Raw genomic sequence first — 15,905 nt, forward strand, 5'->3', positions numbered from 1 at the left:
AGTGGATGATGCCTCCCAAATTTCAAAGAATTAAGTGTAGGGTGTTATTTATTTATTTTCTCCTTCAAGTCTTCCTTTACATTTTGATTATTTAAGAAATTGTAACTGCTATAACTTTCCCCCCTTATTCTTTGAACAGAATTGAATTAAATTTCCAGCCACAGTTGCCCCTTCCGAGGGGATAAATTCTGCCAAATAAGGTGCAGGGGCATTTGAGTAAGGGTGTGAGTGGGTGTGTGCCTGCGCGCGCATTTAAAATCTGGGGAGAAGGAAAAGGCTTTGCTTTGTTTTTGTTGGGAAATCTTAGAGGTGCCTCTTGGTTAAGTAGCCTGCACAATTCCAAACAAACAAGTACAGGAGTTAACCAATGATGCTGAACAAAGTCTGAGGCCATGAATTTGTTTTCTGATCAAATAACAGCAATCCTTCCCCAAAATCAGTGTTTCTAAAAGTAAAGGGGGAAAGGAGCCCTAGTACAGATATACCCTGGCTGGAATCAAGAGAGCTTGCAGGAGGTGGGGTGATCAATTTCTTCAGACATGCCGTCCTTGTCTTGGACAGCCCTTCAGGAAGACTACTTTGGGCTCCTTTGGAGAACACCTACTTTGCTTCAGACAAGCCTTAAATCTCACTAAATTAACCTGCTGCAGTTCAGGTTTCATCCGGGGGAGGGGAGGGGAGGCTAGCCTTCAAAAATATCTTTGGAGAAGGTGCAAGGAGCTGCATCTGGGAAGACAAATCAGCAGCTTTCTGTGCTCATGCACAATTATTTTCCATTTGGACACTTTGGATCTCAGCCACAGAGTAAGTAATTCAGTGGACTGATGTACAGTATGTGTGCTAGTTATACATAAAGGTAAAGGCACCCCTGACCATTAGGTCCAGTCGAGACCGACTCTGGGGTTGCGGCGCTCATCTCTATTGGCAGAGGGAGCCAGCGTACAGCTTCCAGCTCATGTGGCCAGCATGACTAAGCTGTTTCTGGCAAACCAGAGCAGTGCACGGAAATGCCGTTTACCTTCCCGCCGGAGCAGTACCTATTTATCTACTTTTGAACTGCTAGGTTGGCAGGAGCAGGGACCGAGCAACGGGAGCTCACCCCAATGCGGGGACTCGAACTGCCGACCTTCTGATCGGCAAGTCCTAGGCTCTATGGTTTAACCCACAGCACCACCCACATCCCTCTAGTTATACATGCCAAGAGACAAATATTTTCTCGCAATAAAGAAAGGGTTGTATGTGTCAGACCTGTCTTGGAATATTGCTGTAGTTATTGTGAGGTGTGTGTGTGTGTGTGTTTTTTAAAAAAGGAACAACAAACTCTCCATGTATACTATACTTCTTTTATACTATACTTCTTTTCTACAACTGTATGTATACTATACTTCTTTTATACAATTGAGTCTTGCAAAGATCCAAGAGAAGCTCTTGGAACCATGCTGCAAATCTCCCCACTTCTTGACTCAGATATGCTACATGAATTTAACATGCATACATTTTAGTGGCTTGTTAGAAAAATAAACTTTCATCATTAACCGACAGTTTATTATCTTTCCCAAGACAAAACTGAGATGTCCACCAGTCCAACTTCTGAATGCAAAGGAAACTACTGAGTTTGCGTTTTTTGTTTATTTGAAAGGTCACTAGATTTCTTAAAGACAACATTAGCCTGAAACTCTAATTGTTGGCATTAAAACCCTTATTACTGTTTCTTTGCAGAAAGACAAAAATCCCCCCATAACTACATTTCCTACCATATAAGAACAATCTAATTGTTTATTCTGCTTTAAAATTAAAATAAAAACTGCTTTTAAAAAAAATAATAAACCTCCACATGTGGTGGGAATGCCCCAAAATCCAACTATTCTGGATAACAACCATACAAGAAATATGCAAAATAACCAAGCAAGTATTAGAAATCACCCCAGAACTGGCCCCACTAAACATCTTCCAAGAGAATAATGTCCATTCACATCACAAAGAACTCATAACCCACCTACTCTCAGCAACCAGAACATCATAAGCAGACACTGGAGAGACCTGTCAGGAGTAAGCACGGACAAATGGTACCAGATAGTATTGGAAACAGCCTTATTAGGAAAATTAACCAATGAACTGAAACTGACACGGGGACAAATGGCAGAAGACACCTTCACACTGATATGGCTCCGTTTTATCACATACATAGCCCAACAAGACAACGACAAGAATCCAGCAACAGCATACGAATCAATATGGCTAACCTGATTCAAAACACTCACCCACCCCACTCACACTTGAAAACAAAATTCCCCACAGCCAATCACAAACAACCACACCCTAGACCTCTCTCACCACCAAAAGAGCACAAGTGAATAGTAAAGAGAACCCGCACAAGCAACACTGACACAAAACCCCACACATACATTAAGTAAAATAGAAACATTGCCACCCAACCCCACCCACCATGGCCCCCTCCACCTCTTTCCCCCTTTTCTTCCTAATGTAATACTAATGTCTCAACAAATGAAAATGATCTGTAGAAAATGTAACTTGAAAAGAGACATTGCACATACTTTTGTAAACCAAGAAATCTTTAATAAAAAAATATGTTAAAAAAAATAATGAGCCTGCCAAACCAGAACAATAAGTGAAGTATAAGTATTTTTAAAAATAACGTAAGATTGGGCTTCATCTGTTACTCCCTCTGCCATCTTTAAGTATACTTTGCTAAGATTCCACCCACCCCACTATTTTCTAAGTCATGCACTATTTCCCCTTGATTGCTTCTAGATGAAACTGGCAAGACGTTTTCAATTCATCATCATTACTGTTCAATCTACCAATCTGTATAATGTGTCCCTCTTTGTCTAAATGTGTTGGGGTTTTTTTATTTAAGTCTAGTTTTTTTCTAGCAGTTTCTTCAATAGTGGTAAACATTAAATCACTATTTTCTGGTAGTTTGCCCCATAATGCCTTGGTAAAATTTGGAAATAAGGATTTGTGAGAACAGGATGCTAGACTAGATGGAGCTTTGGCCTGATCTAGCAGAGATTCTTCTCACTATGACATAGACACAAGGTGCTGCACACCCTGAGTTTCCAAAGACAATTCTGTTGCCATCTCAGCTCTGAGGTCTATATATTGCCAAGATCAGGGGTAGGCAAACTAAGGCCCGGATGCGGCCCAATTGCCTTCTCAATCCGGCCCACGGATGGTCCAGGAATCAGTGTTTTTACACAAGTAGAATGTGTGCTTTTATTTAAAATGCATCTCTGGGTTATTTGTGGTGCATGGGAATTTGTTCATTTCCCCCCCTAAAATATAGTCCGGCCCCCCACATGGTCTGAGTGATGGTGGACCGGCCCCCTGCTGAAAAAGGTTACTGACCCCTGGCCAAGATGAACCCTGACTGATGGGGAAACAAATTGCCTCCCTGCTTCCCTCTTTTCCTAATACATAGGCTGCAAGTAGGCTTCCATCTTGTGGATAACTTTCATATACAGTATCTACTCCCAAATGACAGCATATTTTGTGTCATTCTTGTGCCTGGACTCCCCTCCAACTAATCAAGAGATCAGCAATTAAATTAAGGCAAACAATACTTCTCTCCATACGACTTATATTCCCTCCATGCAATATTTACGGTATTTTCATGTGCCTTATCCTTTAAGTGATGCACAAAAGGCAATGCAATATATTTCACCATGCATGTGCTATCAAGTGTTTCATCATTTCCTTTTGGAATAATACATTACTTTGAGCCAAAAAATGACTGGGGAATAACAATGTCACAGGCTAATTTTACTGCTTCTTTTGGCGAAGTTAATGACTTTGGGTGGGATTCACCTAGCAGTTCCATCAGCAGAAGTTCTGTGAAAGGTCTTCCACTTACACAATGGGGCTTCCCCCTTTCCTTCCTGCACCCCTGAAATTGGATCAGAGGGATGTTGGGAGAACCCCCAGAACAGCACTAGTGGGGATGAGGGGGGGGGTCATTCCATCTGGCAAACTGAAAATCTTGCAGCGATGGAACGTTTAACATAGCACGACATGGAATTCCTCCCTGTATGTTTAAAAGCTTGCTGCATTTTCTCTTAACAATATGGAAGTCCCATAGGCCTATAAACTTTCAGAGTGGAACAATGCATGCTTAATTTAACCTTTGCTGCTCCCTCTGTTCTCTCACTTTTTAATAAACAAAATATTAGAACAAAACCCAATCAAGGTGCTTACACTCACATTTGTCATGCATTTTATGGCAATAAATGAGCACTGCTTTGAGCAAAGGCAATGTCTTTAGATGTATCTGCTTCATTTGGAATGGTTCATTTCACAGACCTAGTGTAGATCATATTTCACAAACCTGTGCTTATACTTTGTGATCTGTGGAACATAATATTATGATAAAGTTCTTTTTAAGAGAATCATTTAACATGCTTGTCTCCACAGAATTCAGAAATAAAAACCTGAACAACCGAGGATTCCTAATGTAATGTTTCATTCCAGAAACAAAACTAGGTAATTTTCAACTTCAGTATCGAGGGGAAAATTTGGGTGGAGAGAATTCCAAGAGCAAGAGCAATGCCGGAAGCTGCCTTATGCCCGGTCAGGCCATTGGTGCATTTAGTCGAGGGCTGTCTACTCCAGACTTCCCCCGCTTGGTGCCATCCCGAAGTTGGGTCCCCAACTCCCATCCATCCTGGCCAGCATGGCCCAAGGCCAGGGATGGTGGGAATCATATGTTAAAGCTTTTGGAGGGCACTAGATACTTTGGCCACCTCATGAGAAGAGAAGACTCCCTGGAAAAGACCCTGATGTTGGGAAAGATGGAGGGCACAAGGAGAAGGGGACGACAGAGGACGAGATGGTTGGATAGTATTCTTGAAGCTACCAACATGAGTTTGACCAAGCTGCGGGAGACAATGGAAGACAGGGGTGGCTGGCATGCTGTGGTCCATGGGGTCATGAAGAGTCGGACACGACTAAACGACTAAACAACAACAGATTCGGGAAGGCTGCCATACTCTGACTGGCAGCCACCCTCCATGGTCTTGGGCAGGGGTCTTTCTTCTAACTGGAGATGCTAGGGAAAGAGTCTGGCGCTGGCTGCAGGTAGAGCATATGTTCTCTGACACAGAGATATGGCCCTTACAAAGAAGCACATTGATTAACACTTTTCTACCAATGCTGAATGGTGAGCAGATGAATGTATGATACAAAAAGAACCCCTCTTTGCTGCGGCAAGGAGACAAAAAGTGGGAGAGATCTTTCTCTTCCCTGCTAGATACCTGCTGGTGTTTAATAATGCACCCATGGACAAGGTATGTCAACGCATCTTGCCAGCATGCACCCTTGACATTGTACACATTCCCATGCCTATATACACAAGAATAATTGTAATCATATGTGTCTCTGAGCTCATGCCCCTTGCTAATACAGAGCAGTCCCACTTAGTAGAATCGTGCTATGATAGCTCTTCTGTTAAAGAAATCATGTGAAACTTTTTTGTATATATGCTTGCTATAAAAATACCCCTTTGTAAAAGAAACACAAATCTCAATAGCCAGGAAGTCTCAAACACTCACCAAGAAACCGCCTAACCTAGAAGCAAGTGAAAGAACCAATAACAATAGCCTGGTATCATTCATTTTCATATGTCACTTGCTTTTTCCAGTCCACAGGGGTCTCACCTGTTTTCCTGTGCAAAAAGTATATGTTCGGTACACATTTTCCAACACCATAGTGTGCTCCCAAGAGTCTTCCTTTAAGCACTCCATCCATCGTTCATCTGCCACATTAAGTGTTGTAGCTTGTTTATATATAAATTACACTTGTGCTGAAGCTTGTCTATCAGTTTCAGGGTGTCCCTTATGCCTGGCCATATTGGGACTGAGTGGGAAGTGCATTAACCAACCACTGGTTCCAAGCCTTTAAAAACTTAGGATAGGATCCAGGGAGCAGTAGGGGGACTGGGGTTTCTGAAGAACGCTTGTCAGTGAAGTCCCAGGTGTACCTGAAAAGCCATCCTGAAAAGTCTGGTGTCCCTTTGGAGAAGACTGCCCTGCTGCGCAAGGGGAAATGCGGAGAACCCCTGAGTAGGACAGGAATCAGCTGGGCTCATTCATTTGGCTCTTTGGATCCAGGCCATTCTTTCATGCTTACTTCCTTTTCCCTTCTGTTGCAGCCCCTGTGACAGACCAACCTGACCCTCCTTGCGGAGATGCGGTCAGGCAATTCTTTCCTTCATAAACTTTAGGGTATTCTGCTATCATTCATCTGGCAGCAGCAGCACAATAGTATCGTGCAATTCTAATGGTTTTTAAAAACTTCATTTTGCGACATAAACCTCTAATTCTCTGGACTTTATTACATAGCTGTAAATATTTATTCCAAGTCGCAATCTGCCAAAACAAAAGTGTAAAATAATGAAGAACAGTTGACTATTTAAGGCCTGCAAATAGAAGGTGTGTGCCTTTTTGTGCTCTGAACGCGCCCCCCCCCCCAAATTGCTCTTAAATAATTTACTTTTACAGGCATTTAGAACATTATGGGCTAATTCAGACATTAGGACAAACCTTGGCAAATTATGGCTCATTAAGACCACCATTTGTTAATCTCAGAATATCAACCCAGGATCAGAACCCTATATTCTTGCTATGTCTGAACTTAGCCATTATGTTCTTAAAATAAATTCTTAGAAACAATGAGTTATTGCTATCTTAGAAATAGGTATTCTCTGAATATGTAACTTAACTTCTTTGGAGTATCAGAAAGAATATTAACCTTAACATATCTCCACACTTCTCCAATATTAAAACTAACAGGGGGAATTAACCTTTCTAAAAGCCAATGTGGTGGGTTACCTATTTCAAAAATAACTGTATAAAAATTAACTCTAGTGGGAGGAGACCTCGAGAACCATGATTTAAAAAAGTATTTTGAAAATTTTTGTACCTCTTTAGCTAAGAGGCAACATGTGTCATGGGCTATTATGTGCTGGAAATGTCTATGAATTCTATCATGGAACATAAAATCTTATTGACAAGAGTCAGAGTGGATTATATCTGCCAAATTATAGACAAATAAGTCCAGGGGCTTTTTGTGGGGAAACTGTTGGAGATTCACTTTCCTAATAATACATGTTAGGACAGTGCTTTTATTAAGTCAACTGTTATTGTTGGCATCTGTCTGTCTTGAGTGCACATCCAGGGGTGAAGGCAAATTGCAGGAGAATCACAGTGCCAGTAACTCATAACTGCTGCCTTTGATGTTGTTTTTGCTGCATTGGTAGCAACGAAGTGACCTCCCCAGGGCACATGCCTGGGCAGTGTGTATGGAGGTCCTGGGCTGCCCAGATGAGAAGAGCCCCCTATTGGCCTCACTGATGTGGTCCAAAGATAAGTAGAGTAATATGTTTGGCACCAGCTTGGCTGCAGGAGCTGCTGGAAGGAGGCGTCCAAGGTGCCATCCAACAGTCTTAGGGACTCCACTGCACTGTAGGGTTTACTCCTTGGTCCTTCTCCTGAAGAAAAATGTCAAAGACATCAATAAAATGTAGTTGGCTGAGAATATCAGGTTTGAAAGGGCTGACTGAATAATACAGTTTTAGAAGAATGTCAGGAAATGAGGAGGAATGACTCCTGCTGAACATCTACTGGCAAGGAGTTCCATAGGACACAATCTGCCACTCTAAAAACTTGGCCCCTGGCATAGGCCAGCCAAACCTCTGGGGCATGTGGAACCATCAAATGCGCCCACTCAGAACACCTCAGCTATTGAAGTGGAGCATAAGTACAACGTGGACAAAAAAGAAATGTTGCCTCCCTGTCTTGTCTGGGAGTTGATTTTTAGTTGTAGCATGTTTAAATAAGAAATATAACTAGAAATTTAATATTTATTTGTTACTCATGGGAGGTTAGGTACGTTACAACATGCAGATAGGACTGCTCAGTGGATAATATAAAAATGCAGAAGAAAGCAGTTAAGTTTACAAGCTGTTCAGTTCCAACAGTTGGTAAACATGTGATCTTGAACATCCAGCACATATTCCACCTCCATTTCTACCTCTATAATCTATTTTATCACCCTCCATATGGGGACCACAGCATAGGAACATAACTACTGTATCTATATCAGTGTCTCACAGCATGACAAATTTTACATTTGAAAGCCCATATATTTTTATTAAACTGTCTTGAACAATTTTCCTCGCTGGTGTTCCAATCCATTTTTCCTCTGTAGACAATATAAAAAGCTATGTATGCACCAAAGCCTAAATGCCTACATATGACTTGTTCACTCATATCAATTGCCTTCTCTTAGGCACAAAATTGTACTAGAATAAAATATTGCAGGCACTCCCATAGAAGCCTGGGAATTACAGAGGTTGAGAATTATTATGACTGACAAAGAGCTGAACCCTCCTTCACAGAACTATAGTTTCGAGCATTGCTGATTAAGTAGACCTTACACTGGTTTAACTCTGTAGCACAGAAGACACACTCTTAAGTCCCATTTAATGGCATACAGAGTTTGGGCGAAGACAGCTGCAAGAAATGGCTACAGGACCATACCCATGTGGAACAAACTGACCTTGCATAAGGCTGCTTCACCTTGTTCACCTTGCCCCCGCCCCCAATAGAAAATCAAAGATATTTAAATAATTAAATGGCAAAACATTGGCTTTTGAAATATGGCTTACAAACTTACTAAACAAATAAGAGATGCTCCAATGACAAGACTCCACAAGAGCAAAGAAGAATTTGTACCATCACAGGTGCCAGCCAACTGGTACCTTCCACAAGTGGGAGGTTTGCTGGTTTCACAACTTGTCCCAAAAGGTACAGTTAGGACACTCTGAAACCAGTTCCACTGGTCTAAAATGTCTGTCTTCGCCCTGTAGTTTCCGCAGTGTAGAAACCTCTGCGTGTGGTTCCAGGTTTAAGGCTTAAGCAACATCCATAAAAGCAGTGTATGGGACAAATCTATGTGTTTGCTACACCTGTTTACAAAGACTACAATTCTCAAAGGAAAACATGAAAGCCACAGCTTTAGATTATAGGAAGCAGGGTGGGGATTTTAGAGTCATTAGCACATTCAGTTCCTTCAAAACTTTGCAAATGTGAACCTCACAAACCATTACGGGAAAAGCCCATTGTTGGAGAATGTTTCTGTAATCTGTCCAGGGGAAATCACCATAACAAGTACTTAACATCTTCTAAAAAGAGTATCTTTACTAACATGGAGACAGTTTCACTGATTTCAGTGGGATTTGGACTAGATCCTCCAGGGGCTCAGTCCTACGTCTGTTGCTATTACTGCACCTCAGTAAAACCCTGGCTGTAGAAGAATAGACCGTTTAAATATTTCTACACCCAGTTTTTTATTTCTCAAAAGGCAGATGAATTGAGCATATGCTCTTGGCCTATTTATGATATTTACAAAAATTAATGCACCACGAAACAAAGCCAAAAATATGTCGACAAAAACTCACACGCCAAGGAACTCCAGCAAAATTATTCCAGAAGAGAGGAAAACAACATTAAGAACACTCACTGACTACTTGCTGATGGATGGTTGAAGAAAGATCAGTAATGGTATCATGATTTTTCAGATACTTTTCCAAAGATTGTCAAGGTCCTTCATTTTAATTGTTGCACTCTTTTACAATATATAAATCATATCTGACTATATACATTTCTGTCAAGAGTTTGCAGAGGATACCCTACTTGTGAAACACAAAATAAAACTGCTTTTACAAAAAAAAAAAAAAAAAATCCCCACCATTGTGTTTTCAACAGGAAATGCTGATCTCTCCTACCCTGTCAGATACCATGAATTGAATCTGGAACTGTTTACATGCAAAGGAGATGTTCTGCCACGGAGATACAACCCTTCCCCTGGTCAGCTTATTCCACCACCTTTTTAAGAAAGAAAACTCTTTAGAGGAATAGAATACAACACTGGAAAATTCTTGTTCTCCAGCTTTTAAAGCTTTCTTTTCTCAAGCCCTGAGACAAAACAAAATGGACTCATTCTGTTTCCAAACCTCTGTGAGCATCTGTTGCCCAAAAATTGCAGCACTTAATATTTTATTAAAATGTAGTAGTTAATATTTTCCTTTTCCTAGCTCAAATGGAATTCCTGTTCACAACCTTGGACGAGAAGGCAAAATCCCATACCATTCATGTAAAATTACAGTGATTGACTTATGAAGAATGAAGAAAACAAGTTTATATACAGATTTCTGGCTAAGTTGCAGGCACAGAGAAATTGCAGTTTAGAAATATTTAATGGCTGTCAGCATCCAGGTAGAGAGGAAATATTTAGTTTGATGCATGAGGGTATAACTAAGAAATAGGATGAACTAGAGTGGGAAAAGATGAAATATCAGTAAATACTTCCTTTTTCCATGATACATTAAGCTTAATAGATTAGTCTCCTGTGAGAAGATTTCTGAAAGCCTTGTTGCATGGAATGCTTAGATTTAGGGGAGACAGAACAGAATTCTATTCAGACTTCTCACACACTTACACAGAGATGGGCTGGACTCACAAGTTGTTTCCATGTCCAAGTTTAGTTGAATCGTTGGCCTCACCATATTTATAAAAAGTAACTGGACACTTTGCAGGGATTATGAAGCTATACAGATGCATTGAGTCCTGGACATGAGTTCCTACAATCAGTCTTTTGAATTCATGCTGATTCTGTAATATATTCTAGTGGCTCTTGGTCATGCCCAAGTGCGATCAAGAGACCGAAAAATGCAAAACAAAGGGAAGGGGGGGGCAATTCTCCCTATCTGCTTTCACCACCCCTAGTTCTCCCCTTTACGTTCTTGCTGCAAAACTTTACTTCCTTCCATAAATACAGCCACCCTTTTTGCCTTAGTTGATCTTGTCTTGGACAGCAAGCACAGAGACACACCTTTTCTTCCCAGTTCAACACAGGATGATCTAAACTGGTAACACCAGTGCTTTTCTTTTCTTAAAAAATGTTTAGGGGTACTCTCATTTTCCTACTCATATTGAAATACTGCCCCTCAATGAGGCGAAACTTAGATTCACAAAATGCGTACCCCTGTGTACCCCCCAAAGCATTGGGTAAAGCATGTTCTCCATAATAGAGAGCACGTAGAATCATAGAATCATAGAGTTGGAAGAAACCACAAGGGCCATCGAGTCCAACCCCCTGCCAAGCAGGAAACACCATCAGAGAACTCCTGACATATGGTTGTCAAGCCTCTGCTTAAAGACCTCCAAAGAAGGAGACTCCACCACACTCCTTGGCAGCAAATTCCACTGTCGAACAGCTCTTACTGTCAGGAAGTTCTTCCTAATGTTTAGGTGGAATCTTCTTTCTTGTAGTTTGGATCCATTGCTCCGTGTCCGCTTCTCTGGAGCAGCAGAAAACAACCTTTCTCCCTCCTCTATGTGACATCCTTTTATATATTTGAACATGGCTATCATATTACCCCTTAACCTCCTCTTCTCCAGGCTAAACATGCCCAGCTCCCTTAGCCGTTCCGTTTGGCCCCCACCGTGTTGCCTCTGACCTTGCTATGCCTGTCATGGGGTCGTCTGCCGTTGGGGCAGGGGCCTGGTAGGAATTTTGTCCATTTGGCAGATTGGCTGGTGCCATTTGGTTTTTGCCTACTGCATAGCAAATCGTCACAACTTGTAAGGTTGGCGGTTAGGCATTGGTTCAAATTGGTTGGTGGAGGGGTAAGTGCCTACCCCTCCAATGGTGGTGCAGAAAGGGGATTCCGTTAAAGGAATCCAGGGGCTTGCCATCCCTTTCGTCCTAGTCCTTGGCATCGGACTTGGGCCGTGCAAGCCCCAGGGGGCATGAGGGTGAGAGATGGGGGACTGATGTCCAGCTTCATTTCTCCCCAATATGGTTCTCCCTGACTGGCTTCCGCTGGAATCCGGAAGTCAGTTCTGTCCCTGGGCAAGGACAGATAGTCAGAACCAATGCCTAAGCAACCACTCACTTGTGTGTATTTAAATAAAGTTGCGGCCAAAATCGTGCCAAAAACCCAAACCAAAATTGACGTGTGAATTATTGGGGGGTGGGCTTGGGGACCTCGACACGCAACACTCTGCTCATCAGACCACAGACTCTTCTCCCCGACACTTAAGCTACGGAGAAAGCCTGTTTTGTCAACTGAAAGGCCACCGACATGTGTCACAGTGGACACAAGTGCACAGACAACATTTGATGTGCGCCCGCCTCTCGCCTTCCATTCTGCTCATTTCACTGCGTTACAGTTGCAAAGCCCTGCAGCACCTTCTTGTGTCGGTGCCCAGAGTGGCGGAAATGGCCGCCCTGCCCAAAATCTGCCTCTGTGTGTCATGCAAGGTGAGGCTGAGGGCCTTAAGGAAGCTGAGCTACAAGGGAACTTTAGGCCTGTGACTCCCTGTTTACACTTACCAAATTAATAAACATTTTACCACCTAGCAAATTGGTCATGTGTTAATTCTTTACAGTTGAATCCACAAGCCCAGGCTTGGTTTTTCACTATCTGGAATCGATCCTGGAAAGTATGAGGTAAAAATAAAGACAGGCAGGCCTCTAAGAGTGTAACTGTTCCTCAGTGTACTGAGGAAACACACTCATCGCCCTCAGCTTCACAAACGGGAGACAGAAAGCCTGATTGTCAGGCAGGATTAATTGTAATTCAACACAACACATTCAAAATGCTCAAATGTCAGCAAATGTCACCTCGGGATGACCTTAAAAGTGAAAACTGGGCCTTAAGACCTGTATTTAATGTTAGCTGAGGAATCTCAGAGTATGCATGGATGGTGGGGAAATATAGCAACACAATGCACTTTCAAGTTTCTTCTATATCTTTCATTGCAGTTACAATGTTTAAAACCACACGAAGCAAAATTATTAAAGGCTTAAAAATATCAGCAAGGGAACAGGAAACTCTGAGAAAATAAAGTGGTCAGCAATCTCTAATATACCCTTTAGTAATGATGTTTACTATGTATATTATGACAGGTTAGAGTCAAAACAGAGCTACAGTGTCTGCATTCTGCATTCTGTGGGGGGGGTGGGGGGGGATTTATATCAGTAAAACGGCATGCTGGGAAACGATTAAAAATCCCGCTTTCCCCAACAACACTTCTTTGCTTAAAATTGGAGCTCCTGGTAGCTGCTTTCATGTTTTCTGTTTTTAAGTCCGGAGATGTGATCAGGGATCTCCCACTTCACATCTGTTTTGGTAATCTGAGTATCCCCTCCGTACTGGGAAATGTGTCATATTCAGGCCTGGTTCACACATGCAAACCAGCTGCTTTGCCCCATCTTTCCATGCAACCCTTTCATGCACAGGCTTATATGAGGAAAGCTCCGTGTGAATTGGCTTGTGCACGTCGGAGCTCACAGTTAAGAATGTGAAAGCTGCAGGAAGTGCTTGGCATGCAGCAAGCACATCAATTCTCTAAATAATTTGTATATGGGAAAGATTGTGTAGGAAGAGGGAGCACCTTGTGTGAACCAGCTGATAGAGACCTCTTCTGCATAGTGACAAGTAGTAACGGGGACCTATGGTAACTTGCACCCAACAGAGCAGAGTTTGCTGCTAAGATACAGAGGTCCTTTAGAGAAGCACCACGACAAAAGCCCATTTATTATATAAATAAAGGACATCCAAAAAAGGAACAGCACAGTCCTAACCATGCCTACTCCAAAAAAAGTCCTACTGAATTCAGTGGAGCTTACACCTGGGTAAGCGAGTTTAGGATGGCAGCCTAAGCTGTTATGCAGCTAAATACCTAACAGGGTCAGGTTCGTCAGACAATTAAGTTTTTCTGGCAACTTTGTAGGCAAGCCAGTGTAAAACATGAGCTCATCAGCTTTAAAACTTGCACAGAACTTAGGAAGGCCTTTTAAAAACAATGCACATATTTCTACAGTATTAATGGCCATTAACATGTTCAGAAGTGGCACGGATCACTACACCACAAGTGGCTAACAGGCAACGTGAGAGTCAGAGATGTCATGCCTGGGCAGGAGCAATATGGCCTAATGGAGCAGCTATGGTACAGAGGGAGACCGGCTCTCTTCCTTGTCTTCCAGTGCTCTGGTGCTGAATGCTTCCTTGCCCAGCTCAAGGCACAGGGCTTTGCACCTCTTCTGCAGCTTGCACTAGAGTAGTAGTATTTCAAAAGTCTTAATGTAACCTATGACATGGTTACTTAAAAAAAAAAAATTCAGAGCTTATGGCTGAGCTGAGTATAAAGGGACGCCTGACCATTAGGTCCAGTCGTGGCTGACTCTGGGGTTGCAGCGCTCATCTCACTTTATTGGCCGAGGAAGCCGGCATACAGCTTCCGGGTCATGTGGCCAGCATGACGAAGCTGCTTCTGGCGAACCAGAGCAGTGCACGGAAACGGCGTTTACTTTCCCTCTAGAGCGGTACCTATTTATCTACTTGCACCTTGACGTGCTTTCGAACTGCTAGGTTGGCAGGAGTAGGGACCGAGCAACGGGAGCTCACCCCGTTGCGGGGATTCGAACCGCCGACCTTCTGATCAGCAAGTCCTAGGCTCTGTGGTTTAGCCCACAGCACCACCCGCATCCCAGTGAGCTGAGTATAAAAAGGTAAAGGTACCCCTGCCCGTACGGGCCAGTCTTGACAGACTCTAGGGTTGTGCGCCCATCTCACTTAAGAGGCCGGGGGCCAGCGCTGTCCGAAGACACTTCCGGGTCACGTGGCCAGCGTGACATCGCTGCTCTGGCGAGCCAGAGCCGCACACGGAAACGCCGTTTACCTTCCCACTAGTAAGCGGTCCCTATTTATCTACTTGAACCCGGGGTGCTTTCGAACTGCTAGGTTGGCAGGCGCTGGGACGGAACAACGGGAGCGCACCCCGCCGCGGGGATTCGAACCGCCGACCTCTTGATCGGCAAGCCCTAGGCACTGAGGCTTTAACCCACAGCGCCACCTGCGTCCCTTGAGCTGAGTATAGGGATGAATAATTCTGCTTCCATTCCACATGCATTTCACAAGTATTCCTAAGTCTGCTCCATCTTGTTTCTGCATTCAACTGTGATTTCTTTCTTTCTTTCTTTTTACAAAAAGGCACTAAAATGTTTTAAAATAGCAATTTAAAATGTTTTTTAAATTCATGTTTTATCACAAAATACATTTTATCTGAAGGTGCATATTTCTAAACATATATTATCCTAACATACAGATTTTTAATGCATTTTGATGTGTTTTTCCAGTGCAAACTGAATCGCAAAAGTGTAAAATCCAAAGGATATTTTCCAATCTGCACATTAATCCAGAGGAGCGAACCAGTGCAGTTTTTAACCAGAATTCACACAAACAGTATTCTTCAACATCCCTAGGGGGTGTCCCCGAAGTTGAGTGCAGCCAATACATACCTGCAAGTGTCAAAGCATAGGTCCAAGTCAGGTTAAAATAAACATATACCGCTAAACTCTGGCCAGTTAAAGACTTGTGACTTCAAATTAAAATTTGGCACCTGCCAAGCTCTAGTGTAGGCGAAATTGTGATGGTAAGACTGGACCTCTTTAATCAAAAACAGTGTGGCCTCTGGCAGCATTGTTTTGGATGTGGTGCAACACTGACATTTCACACCATCTAAAATGCAATCCTTAAGACTGACAGCAGGCTGGCGATCATATTGTGCACAAAAGGGCCCACAGACAGATTCTAGTGTGACTGCATCTCAAGAGCTCTGCAAGCAACACATCTTTCTACAGCCTAAGAGAGAGAGTGAGATCCTGTTGATTCCGGCAAAGTTTCAGTAGGTTTTAGTCCCACTTATATAAGTGAAAACAACTAAACACTAGTTGGTAAAGCCGAAACAGCAGTCTCTTCCTTCTGCAATCATGGGAAGCAAGCCAGAAATGCTAACAGCTCATTTTTCAGAAGAGGGGAA

At 42.7% G+C, this 15,905-nt stretch overlaps 1 protein-coding gene across 1 annotated transcript in view; it reads right to left on the reverse strand.

Annotated features, from left to right (window-relative positions):
* Positions 1 to 15,905, reverse strand: part of SUGCT (succinyl-CoA:glutarate-CoA transferase) — a 320,741-nt gene that overhangs the window by 42,835 nt on the left and 262,001 nt on the right. The window lies entirely within an intron of this gene.

This window comes from Podarcis tiliguerta (assembly GCF_965153285.1).
Source record: "Podarcis tiliguerta genome assembly, chromosome: 12".
In the NCBI taxonomy this organism is placed as follows: domain Eukaryota; kingdom Metazoa; phylum Chordata; class Lepidosauria; order Squamata; family Lacertidae; genus Podarcis; species Podarcis tiliguerta.